The sequence below is a fragment of the Saccopteryx leptura genome, chromosome 4 (genome assembly GCF_036850995.1).
Source record: "Saccopteryx leptura isolate mSacLep1 chromosome 4, mSacLep1_pri_phased_curated, whole genome shotgun sequence".
In the NCBI taxonomy this organism is placed as follows: Eukaryota; Metazoa; Chordata; class Mammalia; order Chiroptera; family Emballonuridae; genus Saccopteryx; species Saccopteryx leptura.
The window spans coordinates 115394950-115411820 of NC_089506.1; the positions used below are offsets into that span (position 1 = coordinate 115394950).

The window sequence follows — 16871 nt, forward strand, 5'->3', positions numbered from 1 at the left end:
ATGTTCATGCTGCCCAACTCCTTATACTCACCTAAGAGAAACGTGTTTTTTTTTTGTTTTGTTTTTTTTTTTTTGTATTTTTCTGAAGCTGGAAACGGGGAGGCAGTCAGACAGACTCCCGTATGTGCCCGACCGGGATCCACCCGGCACTCCCACCAGGGGGAGATGCTCTGCCCATCTGGGGCATCGCTCTGTTGCGACTAGAGCTACTCTAGCGCCTGAGCCAGAGACCACAGAGCCATCCCCAGTGCCCGGGCCATCTTTGCTCCAATGGAGCCTTGGCTGCGGGAGGGGAAGAGAGAGACAGAGAGGAAGGAGAGGGGGAGGGGTGGAGAAGCAGATGGGCGCTTCTCCTGTGTGCCCTGGCCGGGAATCAAACCCGGGACTTCCACACGCCAGGCCGACGCTCTACCACTGAGCCAACTGGCCAGAGCCTAAAAGAAACGTTTTAAGACAACCTTTTGATATTTATTCAACGTACTCTCCTCCAATAAGAACTTTGAGAACTAAATGTCATTTTTCAAGTCAATGTGGTCAAAATAAATAATTGCAAGCATTATCACTCATCTTTGGACATGCGGTATAACATTTTGTTCACAATGCGTGTAATGCCAACACAAGGCACTGGGAACACTGCTGATTTCTATCTTGTTTCAATTTTCTTTGACCACTTTGGAGCAGATCCTAAAGCGGCCAGTGAAAGGCACCCTCTCAGACCTGTAGGAAACAGACTTTCTAATAGCATTTTCCTTGTATATCTGAGGACCCTGGTCACACCTTCCTAGGGTGGTGAGTCTTTCCGCTGTGTTTCTTTTAGTTCCTCTCTCACTTAATTGTCATTTCAGCTGCACGGTCTCTCTGAGGTTCTGCTCTTGTTCATTCTTTGTTCCACTAACCTGACACATCAAGGTGCTGCAAAAACTGACAGTAGGAAGGTAGTAGAACAAAGCACTATTTCGAGTCCCCAAATGCAGTGATGTGTAGATTTCAGATAGATTGCCCAATTAATCTCTTATTTCCAAATAATTGCCTGGCTGAAGTTTTAAGAATGAAATGCCCACAATGGTTCGATAATAAGCATTAAGTACGAGTGAGGTACAACCACAGTCATCAGTCTTTGTCTGTGAAAGCTTGGTGACATAGGTGATTTAAGAGGGACATTGTAATTACCAAGAAAGATGGACCAAGGGTCTTCAAGAGCAGGTCCGAAGCCCCCATCTAACTAAGGTTAAAAACAGGTGCTCTGCGTTCAGAACCTGCTGTCCTTTTTAACTCTCTCTTTTGTTCCAATTCCAACCATGGCTCTGTCTGTCTTCATAGTCAGGACACGGCTCCGCCACCCAGCCTCCCGGGCCAGAGGGCATTCAGCCACATACAGGCCATTCTCAGTTCCCTACACAAGTCTGCACTGTGCCTGTGTCCCAGTTAGCACACAGCTGGACTTGTGAGACCCAGTAAGACCAGGTCTCTACCTCAGGCAAAAATGTGAACAATGAACTAGAAAGTGCAGTATTTCCTGAAGTGTGAATGGTTAATGGGTTTTATGCAAACAGGCTTGGGAAATATTGAGTTCATCCAATAAAGACAAGTTTTTCTTCATATCTGGTCTTCTCGACATGCTTAATGCGCCCATGTCCATCACAGCCCCAAAAAGGAGAGAGAAAGATCCCGTATCTTCCAAACAGTGTTTGATTCCAGAACTCTTTTCTCACGGAGCAGCCAGAGGTGACCAGCCCTCTGGGGAGCACACGGAGGGAGGAACAGGTACCTACGTTTCCTGGGCAGCCGTGTTTCTCAAGCAACTTGCTATTTTCTTTCATCTTCTTTTCTTCTTTTACTCACGCAAATATTCGTGATGAGCCTACTCTATGCCAAACATTTGATGACAAATCTCTGACAGATGAAAAACGCTGTCTTCCAAAGGAAACAGTCCTTCCTTTCCACGTGTGCTCATCGCTGGCCTCACGGAAGTGAGATTGCTAACCAGACCGTGTTCACAGACATGTGCATGCTCTGTGCTACTGCACAGTGGACAGGTAACTACAAGGCAGGGAGAGGGGGGAAGTAGGTTTATCATTGTGAGTGCGCCGAACAGAGTTTATTCTTGTATCGTTATTCATTAATTACTGTATTATGTCCCATACAAACAACTGTAAAGCTACTTTTGCCCCTCTCGGTATTACCAAAACCATAACATGTGTGAGCAGATTGCCAGCCAACAACTGCTTCCCATCACATACCCGTGACCATCCTCCCAGCACCTAAGATGCAAAGAACAGAACAGACAACCACCCAGCCTGGACAGTTTAGGTAGAATTCTGTTGGAAAGGAGGAAATGAAACATGATGAACTTTTGATGCTGCTTCCAAATTTAGGATTTCAAGAACATAAAAGGAATGCGGTGTTTTAAAAAGGTAAAAAAAGTAACTGTCATCACCTGACAGAAAGAAAAGACAAGAAGAAGTCATTCCAGTGAAACAACCTGTATTCATTTACCTCTCAATCTTCAGTGACCAAAATCAAAGAATCGGTTGAACTGTCAGTAACGATGATGTCTCCTGTGCCCTGTGCTCTGGTCTCATTTAGCCTCTCCTTGCTCACAAGCTCCCACCGGAGAAGGTGGGTTTGGTCAGCAGGTGAAATTCAAATTTATAAAACTGTTCCTTGTTAGAAGCCTTGGTAAAATATTTGATTGCACAGGAGCCTTCAACACAAGGTTACAATAAAGATGATGGTTTAGAATTAATCACTTCAGTTACCCATGTTCTCACACTCTCTCTCTTTGATCTAGAGGTAGCTGTTGTGTCCTCCAGCTAACAAAAAAGAATCACAGAGAAGCACGCACCACCTTTTCCACTAGGCCAGTGATTTTCCACCCATGTGCCACAAGAAGTTTTAAATCATATAATACCTGACTATTGAGGCAGGGGCACTGACCTCTTTTCCCTTAGATTGTCAAATAAAAAGAAAATGACAACAGTCAATACAAGGACCACCCTTCTGATATGAATGAATCAAAATTATACCTATTTTTTTTTGTCAGATTGCCAAAATATATTTTGGTGTGCCACAGAATTTTAGTAATTAGTTTATGTGTGTCACGAACTGAAAAAAGTTGAAAATCTCTGCTCTAGACCAATATACTTTGAGAATTTTCTTTTAGGAATTAACTGTACTTTCTGATATGAAAAGATTAGAAAAGGTAGAAAACAGTAAAACCAACATTTTGCATAATGACCTGATTTTACATATCTATACAGTGTTATTCTTCACATTTGAAATGATCACAACTGAGTGTGATAACCTGTTTAGAAAAATAAGTTCCATTTAAGAATAAAAAAACAGGCTACAGTGGAATAGTGATGGTTGACCTATTCTTTCATGAAATCTCAACTCAGTGGGTGCTGTGTTGGGAGCCTCTATCAAGCTCAGATACGGGGAAGATACTAAGGCACAGACATCAAGCTTGAGAAAAGAGAGAACTCCAGCACGTCGAGAAGCAGGGCTCCCTCTCCACTCTCCTGTTTGACTTTCATCCTCCTGTTCCCCAGAAGAGTGGGCACTGTCAGCATGCCATCTTCTCCCAGGTCTCCCTATGGCTGCAGACTTCGCCTCTGTAGCCTCTCTCAAACACAGGCCCTTTCCTGCCCCCTTCCCTTCCCTCCTGTCACCAGTGACCACCTCAGTCTGGATCTTATCCTTCTACCTGTAGACCTTCGCCTTTCTCTGTCATGAGTTTTCTCACCTGTCCTCCTTTCTCTTCACTCCATCCTGTTTAATTCTGTCAATCTACTCTTTTCTTTGTTAACTTTCAAAATCTCCCTCCATGTCTCAGAAAAAATATCACTATTAAAGCTCCTTTTCTGAGCTTGGCGTTTCAGACTCCTCGAAATCTGCTTCCAACCTCCCTTTCCCATCTGCAGTAGTTTTAGCCATGAGATGGTCCTGATATTTAACAAGCAATTGTTGGATGAATGGAAAAATGGGATGGTTGGATGGATGGAAGGGCTATGCTCTAACCTAAAACATTCTCTAACTTATCTTCTTTACTTATTCTTTTCAGAAAAGGGCTTTTTCTTTCCTCGTGTGATTTTTGGTATGATTTTACTTTCCCCATTAGGTAACCTCTCCTACCTAACTCTTTGCCTATTCAAATCCCTACTGTGGCTCAAGGCTCAGCTGAAGATTCAAGCCTTATCTTCCACTCCAATCCATAGTGTTTCACCCCTGCTGTGAACTTGTAGTCATCCTTCAATAAATGTTTGTTGAACACCTGTTATTTGCCAGCACCTGTGCTAGGCCTTGAATATACAACCGCCCTCATTCTTCACCTCGTCTTTGCCAATATATTTATATATGTGTACAGACTTGCACTCCAAAGAATTCCTGTCGCACTGTTATGAATCAGTAATTCAGCGAGGGTAACATGCATTGGTTCCGGGGTCTTGTCACAAGCCTGGAGGCAGGGGGCTGAAGTTGCAGCCCTTACTCTGTCACCACCACTGACTTCACTGACGTGGGCAAGGCAGAAAGCCCCAGTTAGCTGTCTTGAAACATGTCCTATTTCAAAAGTATCCTAAACTTAGCAAAGGCAGAGGCAGCATCTTCTGTTGGGTGTGGCTCCTATACATAATAGAGACAGCAGCTTGGGCACAATTCCCCAAGAACACCCCCCACTTGTCAAAGCCTGGGCTCTATGTTAAGCTCGTTCAGCCACTGTGTTTAATTTCTCCGTTCCTCAGTGAGTGCATCATATCGACTGTCTTAAGGATAAGGTAAGACCATGAGTTGGACGAGAATAAAGCCTCAATAAATTTTAGCTATTTTTATTAACCCAAATATATTTTTAGTTGCAAATTGGCATAAATGAAATGTATACCTAATGCAGGCACACTGCGGAGGGATTGTGGGTTCAGTTCCACACTGTTGTGATAAAGCAGGTTGTGATCTTTTTGCTGGTGAAGGGTCCTGCCCTCAACTTGTAAAAAAAACACAAATAAAAGTTTCAAAAAACATAGTGTGTAGCTCCCAGGCACTGTACCAACAAGTTTCTTTCCTAAGTTAGATTTGGAGAGAACGTAGTATAGGGGTACCCCTTCTCACTTTAAGAAGATGGATTATATTGGTATAATTATTGTCAAAGTATGTGACAGCATACTTTGAATTAGCGTCAGTTATTAATAAGAAGCCAGGATACAGTCATGCCTCTGATTTCCATGAAGCTGCCACTAAAAGGACGCCAGGGAAGTCATCTGCAAGTAGGCTCTCCGGCTACCACAGGTATGTAGGTTCTCTGAACCGTTCACTCAGGGCCTCTTGGAATTTGTCACCCGCTTTTAGTTTTGTGGCAAACAGAAGCCTGGATTTCTTTCAGAAGACTTTCCCCCGTCAAAATGTCCCCACTTTAGAAAAGAAATTGGGTATATATCATAGGTAATTCATAAAGGAGATAACCCATTTATAGCTCAGAATGCTTAATAGTCTAACAATTTTCAATCCTAACCTCCTGTTATGGTTATTATATGAATCTAATCCCATATGAAAACATTCCATTTTTGCATCAGTTTCTCTCTGATGGTGCTTAGCATAATGCCACACCCACGGCGTCTCCACAAATTTGGGATTACAGTCGCCAGATGTGATTTTTTTTTTAAAGCCCTCTGAAGGGGATAGAGGGGATCAGCATACCTGGGTTCTGAGCCCAGATCTGCCATAACCATTGCATAGATTTGAGCTTGTTACCGAATTCCTCTTATCAGTTTCTGCATTTGTTCTAGTATTTTCGACCAACAGCAGATATATGTTGAAGATATATAAAGAAAGGATGAAAATTCTTCTGGTGTGCTATAGCAATAAAAATATACTAGTTCCATACACATTACTACATCTAATCCTCAATATACATGATTACATTTAATTCTCTCCTACGAAGAAGACAGACTCTATTGGCAATAGTTGGATGTTACCACTATCCCTATTTTACAGATTTTAAATTTTAGCCATATTAAACAGAACATCAGTAGGAATTTGAATCCAGGCCGGTTAGAATTTAAATTTAGGCTCTTAACAACCAAGGCATAGGAAAACAAGTCTATTCAAATACATAGAAACATGTACCTTTATGTTTGTGTATTATAAATTTCAGTTAATAAAAACCACTTCTAATAGTCATCACATACATCCTACATGTACAGTTTATATTAAAAAGTGTGTGATGTCACCCCATTAAAAAAAAATAAAATTATATATTTTTAAAAATCTTAAAAAAAAAAAAAAAAAAAAAAAAAAAGTGTGTAATAAAATTTTTTAAGCCCTGGCTGGTTGGCTCAGTGGTAGAGTGTCGGCCTGGTGTGCAGGAGTCCCAGGTTTGATTCCCGGCCAGGGCACACAGGAGAAGCGCCCATCTGCTTCTCCATCCCCCCCTTCCTTCATCTCTGTCTCTCTCTTCTCCTCCCACAGCCAAGCCTTCATTGGAGCAAAGTTGGCCCGGGCGCTGAGGATGGCTCCATGGCTTCTGCCTCAGGCGCTAGAATGGCTCTGGTCACAACAGAGCGACGCCCCAGATGGGCAGAGCATCGCCCCCTGGTGGGCGTGCCGGGTGGATCCCGGTCGGTCGGGCTCATGCGGGAGTCTGTCTGACTGCCTCCCCGTTTCCAACTTCAGATAAATACAAAAAAAAAAAAAATTTAAAGGAAGTTTAATTCATTCTTGGACTAAAAAACAAAACAAACCATATTCAGCGCTCTGACTCTCTTTATGTGCAATCTGAATTCATATCTTTTCCATTAACTTGTCATTGCACAACACTCCTCCTAGAAGACTGACCTGCTTACAGGGAGAAAAAGATAGAGAGACAAATATGGACTTCCTGTCCTCAGATCTTCCGGGTGTGCCTTGTTCTGCGAGGGCAGAGATTCAAACAAAGGCAAGAGAACAGCATTGCTATTTACACATTTCCAAAGCAGGACTATGGAATCCACTTCCCCTCCACGGAATGAGATCTCCATGGCGACGCTGACATCACCACCAAGCTGGGTAGAAACTCTCAGCAGTTGCCTAGAAGACAGTATTTTCTTTACATGAGCGCCCTCTGCCCACGAAACACGACAGGAGAGGCCTCTGCAACCGGGGCCTCCTTGACATACTTGAAGCCACACTTCACTCAGTGCCTTTACCAGGTGTCTCTCAATGTGTTAGGTAACAAGATATTTGTCCCGTCACCTTTTTTTGATATATTTTAAGTGAGATTACAGACAATTGCAAAAAATAAAAGCCAAGAGATTCATTCCACTTATTGGAATCACTGAGCATGACACATATATCCTTTTGGTTTTAACTTTCTCTTTTAAAATAAATATTTATAATTTCTCATTCTTCTTGACACCAAATAGGGTAGATAGGCTTAAGTGTTCTGTTGTCCACACTTTAATGGGATGTTTTGTACTAGGAAGGAATGCTTGTACCTTTGTTAAAAAAAACCACAGTCACCTGTATGTCTAAGGCACCAGGAGTCAACCAATTTCTTCTTTCTACATAATCTGTAATGTGACCATTATAATTAAGTTTCAGTTAAAACCTGGCACACACGGGTTCCTTCACCCTGCGAAAACTTTATTTTGAGAAGGCTGCTCTTCCAATTCCATTCCATACTTGGCTTCATTTCTCCACCTGTAGCACTGAGCTATGCCACACAACAGTGTAAGTCAATCGTGAATGTTTCTGTTCTATGATCACATAATTGCATACATTCTCGGTTGTAAAGTGCATCAACAATTAGTTTTACAGCCAAATATTAGGAACGCGCTATGTTGTTGTGATAAAAATACATGTCTCTATTGTTCTTTTATTACCTTTTATTTCTCTGATGATAAACTAATGCAAATGACAACTTGTTTTACAAATCTTCTAGCTAAAAATTTGATATAAAAAAAGTATTTTAAAGAAACTCTGGTTCTTTCCCAAAGAAAAATATAATCATTAAGAAAAAGAAACAAATTGTTCAAATAATAATAATAATAATAAACAGAGAAAGGAAAAGAAAGATCCTCAAACTATTTTTTACAAATTTGAAGCTCTAAGATTTTTTTACTTTTTTTGTAAAAGCGGACAATATTGCTGAAATTCAGACTCGGCTAGTAGCTAACACTGGGATAAAAATGCTGATGCATAGAGAAGTAGAAAAAAGAGGTCTTCTGAAAATGCAAGCAACTTAATGTGATGGATCAATCAGGAAAAAACCCACCAACTCTAGAGTGGAAGCTGCATTCGCTCCTGGGGCGCTCAGCTGCTGCTCAGCGTGGCCATCAGCCAGGGCAGCCTCCTGTGGAAGGTGCTCCCTGACAGGAGATGTGGCTTTCACCCATGGGCTCGGACAGATCTCAGTGGACAATAATCTATTTTAAATGACCAATTTTCTTACTCTGCTTTTTGAACACTAATATTCCTTCCCCACCCCTTCCTTCTCCCCCTCCTCCTTCTCCTCCTTCTTCTTGTCCTTCTCCTCTCCCTCTTCCTCTTCTTACATAAAGCAATCCTCTAGAACCAGATACTGACCAGGTGCCTTGGCTCTGCCACCTAACAGGTGTGTGACCTTGGGCAGTTATATAACATAATATCTTCAAGCCTCAGTTTCCTCAAATGTAAAATGGGGTTACCAATGCTTATCCTGTCGACTTCCTTGAGGAGCCAGAGGGTTAGTGTAAAGAGTTCAGCCTCAGGCCTTCCCACACAGAGTGCACAAAGGGATAAGCAGCTGGTATCAGAGTGGCATCAGTGAGGCACAGTGCACCATCATGTCAGGCATCATTTTGAGAAATTTGGGGATATTATACTGCTTACAAAACTTAGGGGATATTTTATAACTTCGTATTCATTTTGAAATATCCCCTAATTTTTGTGAGCAGTATATTTAAGAATAGAACACTGAAAACCGCTAGAATATCTGGAAAAGAACAGAGTTTATTTCAGAGGCCTCCAATAATTCTGCTCTCTTGCCAAGTTAATGCAACCTTAACCCATTACTCTGCTTGGTCTCACCTAGTAAGACACGGCTCCTGCTGCCTTCCACATCTTTAGGATAGCTTACTCTACTCACTAGGAAATTAACCCATCGTCCAAGAGAGTGAAAACTGTCACACAGTCATCTCCTTGGCGAGTGCACAAATAATCTCTGATCTGAGCTCAGAAGCAAACCTCTATCAGTTACCTCAAGGTAGGAGCTATGATCTGAATAGTTGAGTCCCCCAAGCTTCAAATTATGTTGAAATCCTATCCCCCCAATATAATAGTAGGGGGAAGCAGGGCCTGTGGGAGGAGGAGATCAGGTCATGGGACAAGTGTGCTTATAAAAGGAGCCTAAGAATGTCCCCTTGCCCTCCTGCCAGGCGAGGGTGCGGCAGAAAGACAGCCGTCCAGGAAGCAGCTCTCACCAGATAATGAGTCTGTAGGTGCCTTGACCTTGGGCTTTCTCAGCCTCTGGAACTGTGAGAAATCAACTTTTGTTGTTTATAATCTACCCAGTCTACAGTATTTTTTATAGTAGCCCTAATGGATTAAGATAGATAATGAGTGTTCAAGATTCAGGGTGGCCGGGCCCAAGAACTGGCTTATCAGACTAGCCTGGTTCAAGTCATTCTTTCCAGTGTGAGAAAAGTTAAATATACATGCTATTGTTAAAGGATCTTCTAAAAGTTCATGTAAAGAAGTAGCTGAGACTGGGGCTCGGTTTCTAAGTGGGCAGAAACACTTATGATGATCATTGAAAAAAGGGAGAAACAAAACTATTTTGAGACATACCGCACCATTAACTACAAAGCCTTTCAGAGCAGACGAGGAAAGGAACTTCCCAACGGGAGAATGAGGCACTGAGAGTTAACATTTGAACATCATGTTGGGCACAATGCTGCCTTCACACAATTCTGAGGAACGTCTCAAGCCCTCAGCACCAGTGCCAAGTGTTCTGGCTGGCACAGTGGGCATCACAAGTGTGGGGCTGGCCATGGCCAGGCAGAAACACAGATGGGCAAACAGACAGTAGTAATGACCAAGGGAAACTGGATATGCCATGTCTAAATCAAACAGCACCACGCACAGTGCTCTCCCCTGCTACTTCACTATTTTCTTTCTAGAAATACGTACTGTGGTCAAATCAAATATCCCCCAATTTAAATAACTATCTGCAATACCACGTAAACCCACACAGAAAGCTCCTCTGACCTGGATTCAGAAATCAGTATATAAAGCCCTGAAAATAACTACACATTCAAAAAAGATTTACAAAGTTCATTCCTTCCAAAATGTCTCTTCTATGCTCTTGTGTCAAGGTTGTCCCTCACGAGTGCCAAGACGAAGGACAACGAGGCCGCTCTGAGAGGCTCCTCTAAACGTTCACCAGTCTAGAAAATACTGCAGGTGGGACAGGTCTGGGGCAAACTAGATGTAGAACAGAGTTTCAAAGGAGTCACTAAAAAGCTCGTGTACAGCGGGTTTCTTGGCTTGTGTTAAGGTTAGGAATTGTGCATCTTAAAGGTTGGCCCTCAAACCCAGAAAACCCAACCCACAAAGCCTGTGCAAGGTATAGTTTCTCCGAGTCAAGAGTTAAAAATGATTTTAAAGTAACTAGCTGCTCTTGCTCAATTTTGTTAACTCGTACTCAGCACGCACCACAGGACAATCACAGCGCTGTGACCTCCAGCCTGATGTTTTCACAGAGCCCAAGGCCAGTGCAGAGGCCTGAAATGGGTCAGGCCCTGAGGATCAATCATTGCATTGATACCTCTGATGGTAAACTTGAACATTAAAATTTTTTTGCAAGGAAATCACAATCCAAAGAAATGGTATCTATTTGAGAGAAAAAAACATGAGGAAAATAATTTTGTCTTTTATGTTCTTGTGCACTGCTTGTCACTTGAGGTTACAGATAAAAACATGATATTCTCAAAGCCAGAGAAGTATGCTTCTGTCAGAAATATTTATAAATGTGACTTGACATTAAAGTATGGAGTTGGTTGCTTTAAATATTTCTATTTCTAATCTACTTGTCAAAATTTATCACTTAACATTTAAAGAAATTTTTTATACATTTCAAATCAGTCTTCAAGTAAGTGATATTTTTCTAACAATGACAAACTCATAAAGCTATCTCCAAAATGATTGTTACACCACTGTCAGGACCACCACAACCGCCACCGCCATTGTGGCCATCACAACCCCATCACCATTCACATCACCATCATCACTATCACCACCATCGCCATCAACATCACTACCACCACCACTGGCATCACCAGAACCATCACCACCACCATCACCACCATCCACCACTCCCTGGGATCCCCTCATAAAACTTTAAAGCCTTTCAAAAATGAGCTGAGGAGTCTTTTGTCTCTTATGTGCTCTGTGCAGAATACTGGTCAGTAATCTTCTCATTGGATGCATAACCACTTCTCACTGAAAATAATGATCCCAACAGTAGTCAGTCCAAATGTAACTTAAAATTACATTCTGAAATTATCATATAAAAAATTACTTTTACCCAAACTCAAATACATAGCTAATGAAAACATTCATTACACAACATCAAAAGTATTACTGGGGAAAAAATTATTCCAAAAATATATTGGAGAGAAGTTAGCTTTTATAATTCTTCTAATAAAAACATTCTCTGGACTTGTCTGAATAATAATACTGTTTTTGCATAAATGTATTAAGATCTAAGCACAGATAATAAGAAAGCTGAAAGAAAGATGGTAATAGTAAGATAAAAAAAATTTATAGTCCAAAACAAAGGCTTGGTTTCAAAACATTATGTTTTTATACATAAACACTTACATGGGTACACAACTGTAAATGCATACTTGGTGATATTCCTTTATTCAATGGCTTTTTAAAAAAATTACATATGGTAAACACAACATTCTAGGTCAATCTTTTTGTCTTTATCCTAAATTGTGTATATTGGAGCTTCTCTAATTCTTTTTTTTTTTTTAATCTAAATACGAAGATGAGTGGCTAACACGGGGTGGCTGCCGTCGCCCCACAATGCATGAGCTATAGGTGTAAGCATCAGGACTTCAGATGCCTGCAGAGGCCTGGAAGCTATCATAAAATGTGAAGTGGGCCAGGCAGAGGCACACGCAATGCACCTGGGGCGATAAACGGCACTTCTCACAGGCCAAGCATGGAAATTGGGGGGACTGTATTAAACTGGAGCTCCCCCCTCTCCTACATAGGCCAATATTATTCCACTGACCAATTTCCTAAGAGAAAATGAAGTCACATTCTTATTTGATGAGAGTCCGGTTTTAAAAGTTGGCAATAAATTCATTTTTAATAAAAACCATTGTGCACTCCAAATAAAATACACCTGTGTCCTAGATTCAACCCGTAGGCAGGCAGTTTCCAAACTCTGGGAGAGAATTCCACAGTTAATGGCCATTAGCCGTGGTTAATAAGTACAGGGCCGGTTCCTGTGGCTGAGCCAAAAGTTACAAAGGAGACCTCCAGGCTTCCCAACAGACTCCAAGTCCTGTCATTTCCAAAGGCCGGGTAGGAAGTAGTCAGGACCGTCTCTTGGCTAGTGTAGGTGCGCTCCTGGAGCATGTGGGCAGATGTCTACGTGTGCTGACCCTGCTGTCCTCGAAAATGGCCAGCTCACTAGGGATGGAACAAAAATAAACCCCACACACTCCAGACCAGACACACATCCCACTACTATCCTACCCAGTGGTGGGATTCAGATGACTTAACAACCAATTCCTGCCCTAATGACTGTTCTAAGTCTATAAAAAAAAAAGATATATCAGAAAGTAGTTTATTATTTCATACATTTAATACTTAAATAAGAACAATAAAAGAGGTACACAAAGCTAGATGATAAGAGTTTTAATATATTAATGAAAAAATATTCAATAATACCTGACAAAAAACAATAAAACTATTATTTAAGATATTTCCATATTGCTTCTTGATTGGCGTCCTCACTTGTAATTTTTTTTATCTATGGACGAAATGAACATTATAGCGCTTAGAATACGCTGTTGCGCAGATGAACAGTAAAAAAGAATAAGGAATGTAAATCTGTGATTTCCACATTGGGCGACTGCCCAGGCGCCCACCTTAGAGAGAACCCTGATTACAAGCGTCACTTTAACAACTGGTTCTCCAAACTCAACAAAAAATTAGGTATCGGTTCTGCCGAACCAGAGAGCACAGGCTGAATCCCACCACTGCGCCTACCCCTTAAGTCACCCCCTGGCTATAAGGGCTAATCAGGGATTGAAAAACTACCAGCTCACTCTTAAAAGTGAAAGGTCTTCTTTTGAAAAATAAAAATCAATCACATGCAGCAATTTTCCTTTTGGTCACATCCACGTGCTGTAAAGTGAACAGTCCGCAGCACCATTCAAAACTATGAGAAATGCCACTGCAGTTGGAAAAAAGCAGAGCAAATAAAACTCTGCCATCCGGGTAAACAGACTTGGAGGGCTGAAGACATCAAGTGAGGATAAAACTCAAGGCTTTCTACCCATAATTTTTTTTTTCTTCTTTCTTTAAAGCTGGAAACGGGGAGAGACAGTCAGACAGACTCCCACAAGCGCCCGACCGGGATCCACCCGGCACGCCCACCAGGGGCGACGCTCTGCCCACCAGGGGGCGATGCTCTGCCCCTCCGGGGCGTCGCTCTGCTGCGACCAGAGCCACTCTAGCGCCTGGGGCAGAGGCCAAGGAGCCATCCCCAGCGCCCGGGCCATCTTTGCTCCAATGGAGCCTTGGCTGCAGGAGGGGAAGAGAGAGACAGAGAGGAAGGAGGGGGTGGGGGTGGAGAAGCAAATGGGCGCTTCTCCTATGTGCCCTGGCCGGGAATCGAACCCGGGTCCCCCGCACGCCAGGATAACGCTCTACCACTGAGCCAACCGGCCAGGGCTCTACCCATAATTTCTAATGGTTAGTTTTTGTTTTTTAGGATCTTCATAGGAGGAGAGTAAGTTGGCATGATTCTTCTTTCCTTTCACAGGCTTGTCTTACATCATTGATGACCTTCCCTTTGACGCCTTGATCAGTTCTCACTAGCCCTGCTGGCTCACAAAGGTCCACTTCTCTATGGGACATCTCCCCAGCACAGGGAGAGGCTCTTCATATTCGTACTGGAGTGTGGCCACGTCGACACATTCATACTTTCCAATTCTCATTTCACAATGCATTCTCATAGAAGAGCATACCATGGTGGCTCTGCAGGGGTAGAGTAGCTTTGAACAGCTTTGAACAGTAGCACTGAAGTCAGAGAAAAATCAGGTTTAAATCTCAATTCCATTCGTTGCTAGCTGGGTGACTTGGGCTAATTACTCACATTTAGAAATCTCCTTTTTTGTTTTTTCATATTGAGAATGAGGGTAACATGGCTTTTACCTCCCAGGATGGTGGAAAGAACTCAATAATATAAGGCAATGACATGTGTCAGACATGGAGCCACTGTTCAGTAAATGATGATATATACCCTTAAATTAATGTTGATGAATGTGAACTTCCCAGATCACTCTCAGGAAAGTCAATGGTGATGGAATGGAGGGCAAGATAAACTTGCAAAGTCCAGTTTGTCTTTTCCTTATACTACCTTTATACTGAATATTATTCCATCCAGTGGCTGTCAGACATTAGACAACCGTACGGAACTAGGATGGCAATCGACACTAACCAAAGTACATAAAAACAGCACTTTATTTCCCTCTGAAGAGTATCCATTCTTCTTTCATACCTGGGAATAATACAGCATAATTCCGTGGGCTATCTCCTTACATCCCCTGAAAAATCACATTCTTTTCAAATTACTTGACAAATAAACTGAATATCCCCTCCACGCCAAAATGTTTGTCCACACCAATCATAACCTCCTTGATGTTAAAGGAAATGAAATCTAAGCACAAACTGCAACCATGACCAGTCATGGAAAGCTTTAGAACCATAAAAAAGGAATAACCATTCAATGTAAATCTCAACACTGAGCTCTCTCCTTGTTGGTAATTTAACAACTTCAAGTTTTAAGTCTGCCTCTAATATTAGGCAGATAAGCCTAAAAGTCCATACACAATAACTATGCTTATAAAATGCCTTTAAAATAATAGTAATTCAATTTCTAAAGTAATTGAGCTATAAACGTCTTTTTTGCATTAATTCGTAGTGCAATGCTGCCCTTTGGCGTCCACATACATGAACTGTTGAAATTTTTTTGAGCTCAAGAGCTATCTTAACATGAACATTAACAAAATAATTATCTTATTTTGCGTGCTATCTCAATGAGAGGCGCTGCTATGATTTGAACTGTGCCCCCCTAAACTTTGTACATTGAACTCCTAATTCCCAGCACCTCAGAATGTAACCTTATTCAGGGTCATTGCAGATGTAACTATTTAAGATGAGGTCATGCTGGCATACAGTGGGCCCCTAATCCAATATGACTGTTCAGTTTATAAGAAGGGAAAATAAATAGGCACATAACGTGCACATGGGAAGGTGGCCATGTAAAGACGAAGGCAGAGATCAGGGTGTTGCCTCTATTAGCCCAGCAACATTAAAGGTCACCAGCAAACCCACCAGAAGCCAGGAGAGGGACTTGGAAAAGATTCTTCCCACAGCCCTCAGAAAGAACCAACCCTGCCTACACCCTGATCTCAGATGTCCAGCCTCCAGGACTGAGGCAGTGAATGGCTGCTGTTTAAGCTGTGCAGTTCATGGTACTTTGCTATGGCAGCCTAACAAATCAATACAGGTTTGTATCTTTCATGGTCACAAAAATACAGAGTAACAAAAATTTTTTTCCACAGAACACACTCAAACTACTTGGGCTAAAAGATAAGAAGGAAGGTTCAAAACATAACAGATTATGTCAAACCCAGTGTTAGTGTAAGGTCGGTGGATAGGGGTATGGTCACGTGGGAACCCAGGCCGGGGAACTTTGGCTAGGACCGCCCACAATCAAGCCCACCAAAGGAAGCTTCCCAGGAACCATTTGGAAAGAAGTGATCGTCTGCCAGCCAGTGAAATTTCACCACGTCATAGTAGCTCCACTTCCCTAGAGGGACCCTTTAAATATCTCCCACGCGGTTTAATCCCCGCAACTTCTCTGACCTCCATCTTTCACCTCCATCTCTCTTTCTTTCCTCGGGGCCAGGGAACCTTGCTGGGCGGGGTGTGCACTCTGTACTCAATAAAGCCGTTTACTTATTCCACACTTTGCGGCTCCGGCCCCGTTCCTTCCTTCTTGGCAGGGAAAAATACCTTACATTTTGGTGCCGAAAACCCGGAAGGAGTTAGAAGTCTGCAAGGACCGCTCCTTTCCTCTCCCCTCTGAGAAAGAACCAGGATCTCCGAACTTACACCCACTTTGGCGCACGGTGCAGTAAGTCCCCTGCCTCCAGCATTCCTCTCAGTTCTTTATTCTGAGACTCCCTGTCCGAAACCGTAGCTACGTCAGGGAAGTCTTTTCCGTCCGTCCGAGTGTGTGTGCTTGTGGAGACCTCCCCAAGCACATCCACTTTCATCTGTGGCTGGACATTGAGTTTTTAGGACGCTAATGCTCAGGTCTGACCACTCCGAGAACTGAGTGCAGCTGTTGGGGCACAGGAATTTCCCTCCCTAAGGAAGAAGAAACTGTTCTTCTTCTCCGCTGTGGCCAGGCCACAGAACCCACTCAATTAGCCTCCTGAAGGGACTTTTGGTTTTAACACCCTCACCAATTTAACTATTGCCAAAAAAGCTGGGAACTGATTGGAGATCTCTTACATACACGGCTCCTAATTATTTGCGCAACCGTCCTTAATCTCTGTGCTGCCTGTTCCACCGCACGGCCTTTTCTGGCCAGAGAAACCTCACCTAAA

General features: G+C 42.5%; 1 protein-coding gene across 6 annotated transcripts in view; it reads right to left on the reverse strand.

Annotated features, from left to right (window-relative positions):
* The window catches only part of DCLK1 (doublecortin like kinase 1), a 384157-nt gene that overhangs the window by 198339 nt on the left and 168947 nt on the right, over positions 1–16871 (reverse strand). The gene's annotated exons all lie outside the window — the stretch shown is intronic.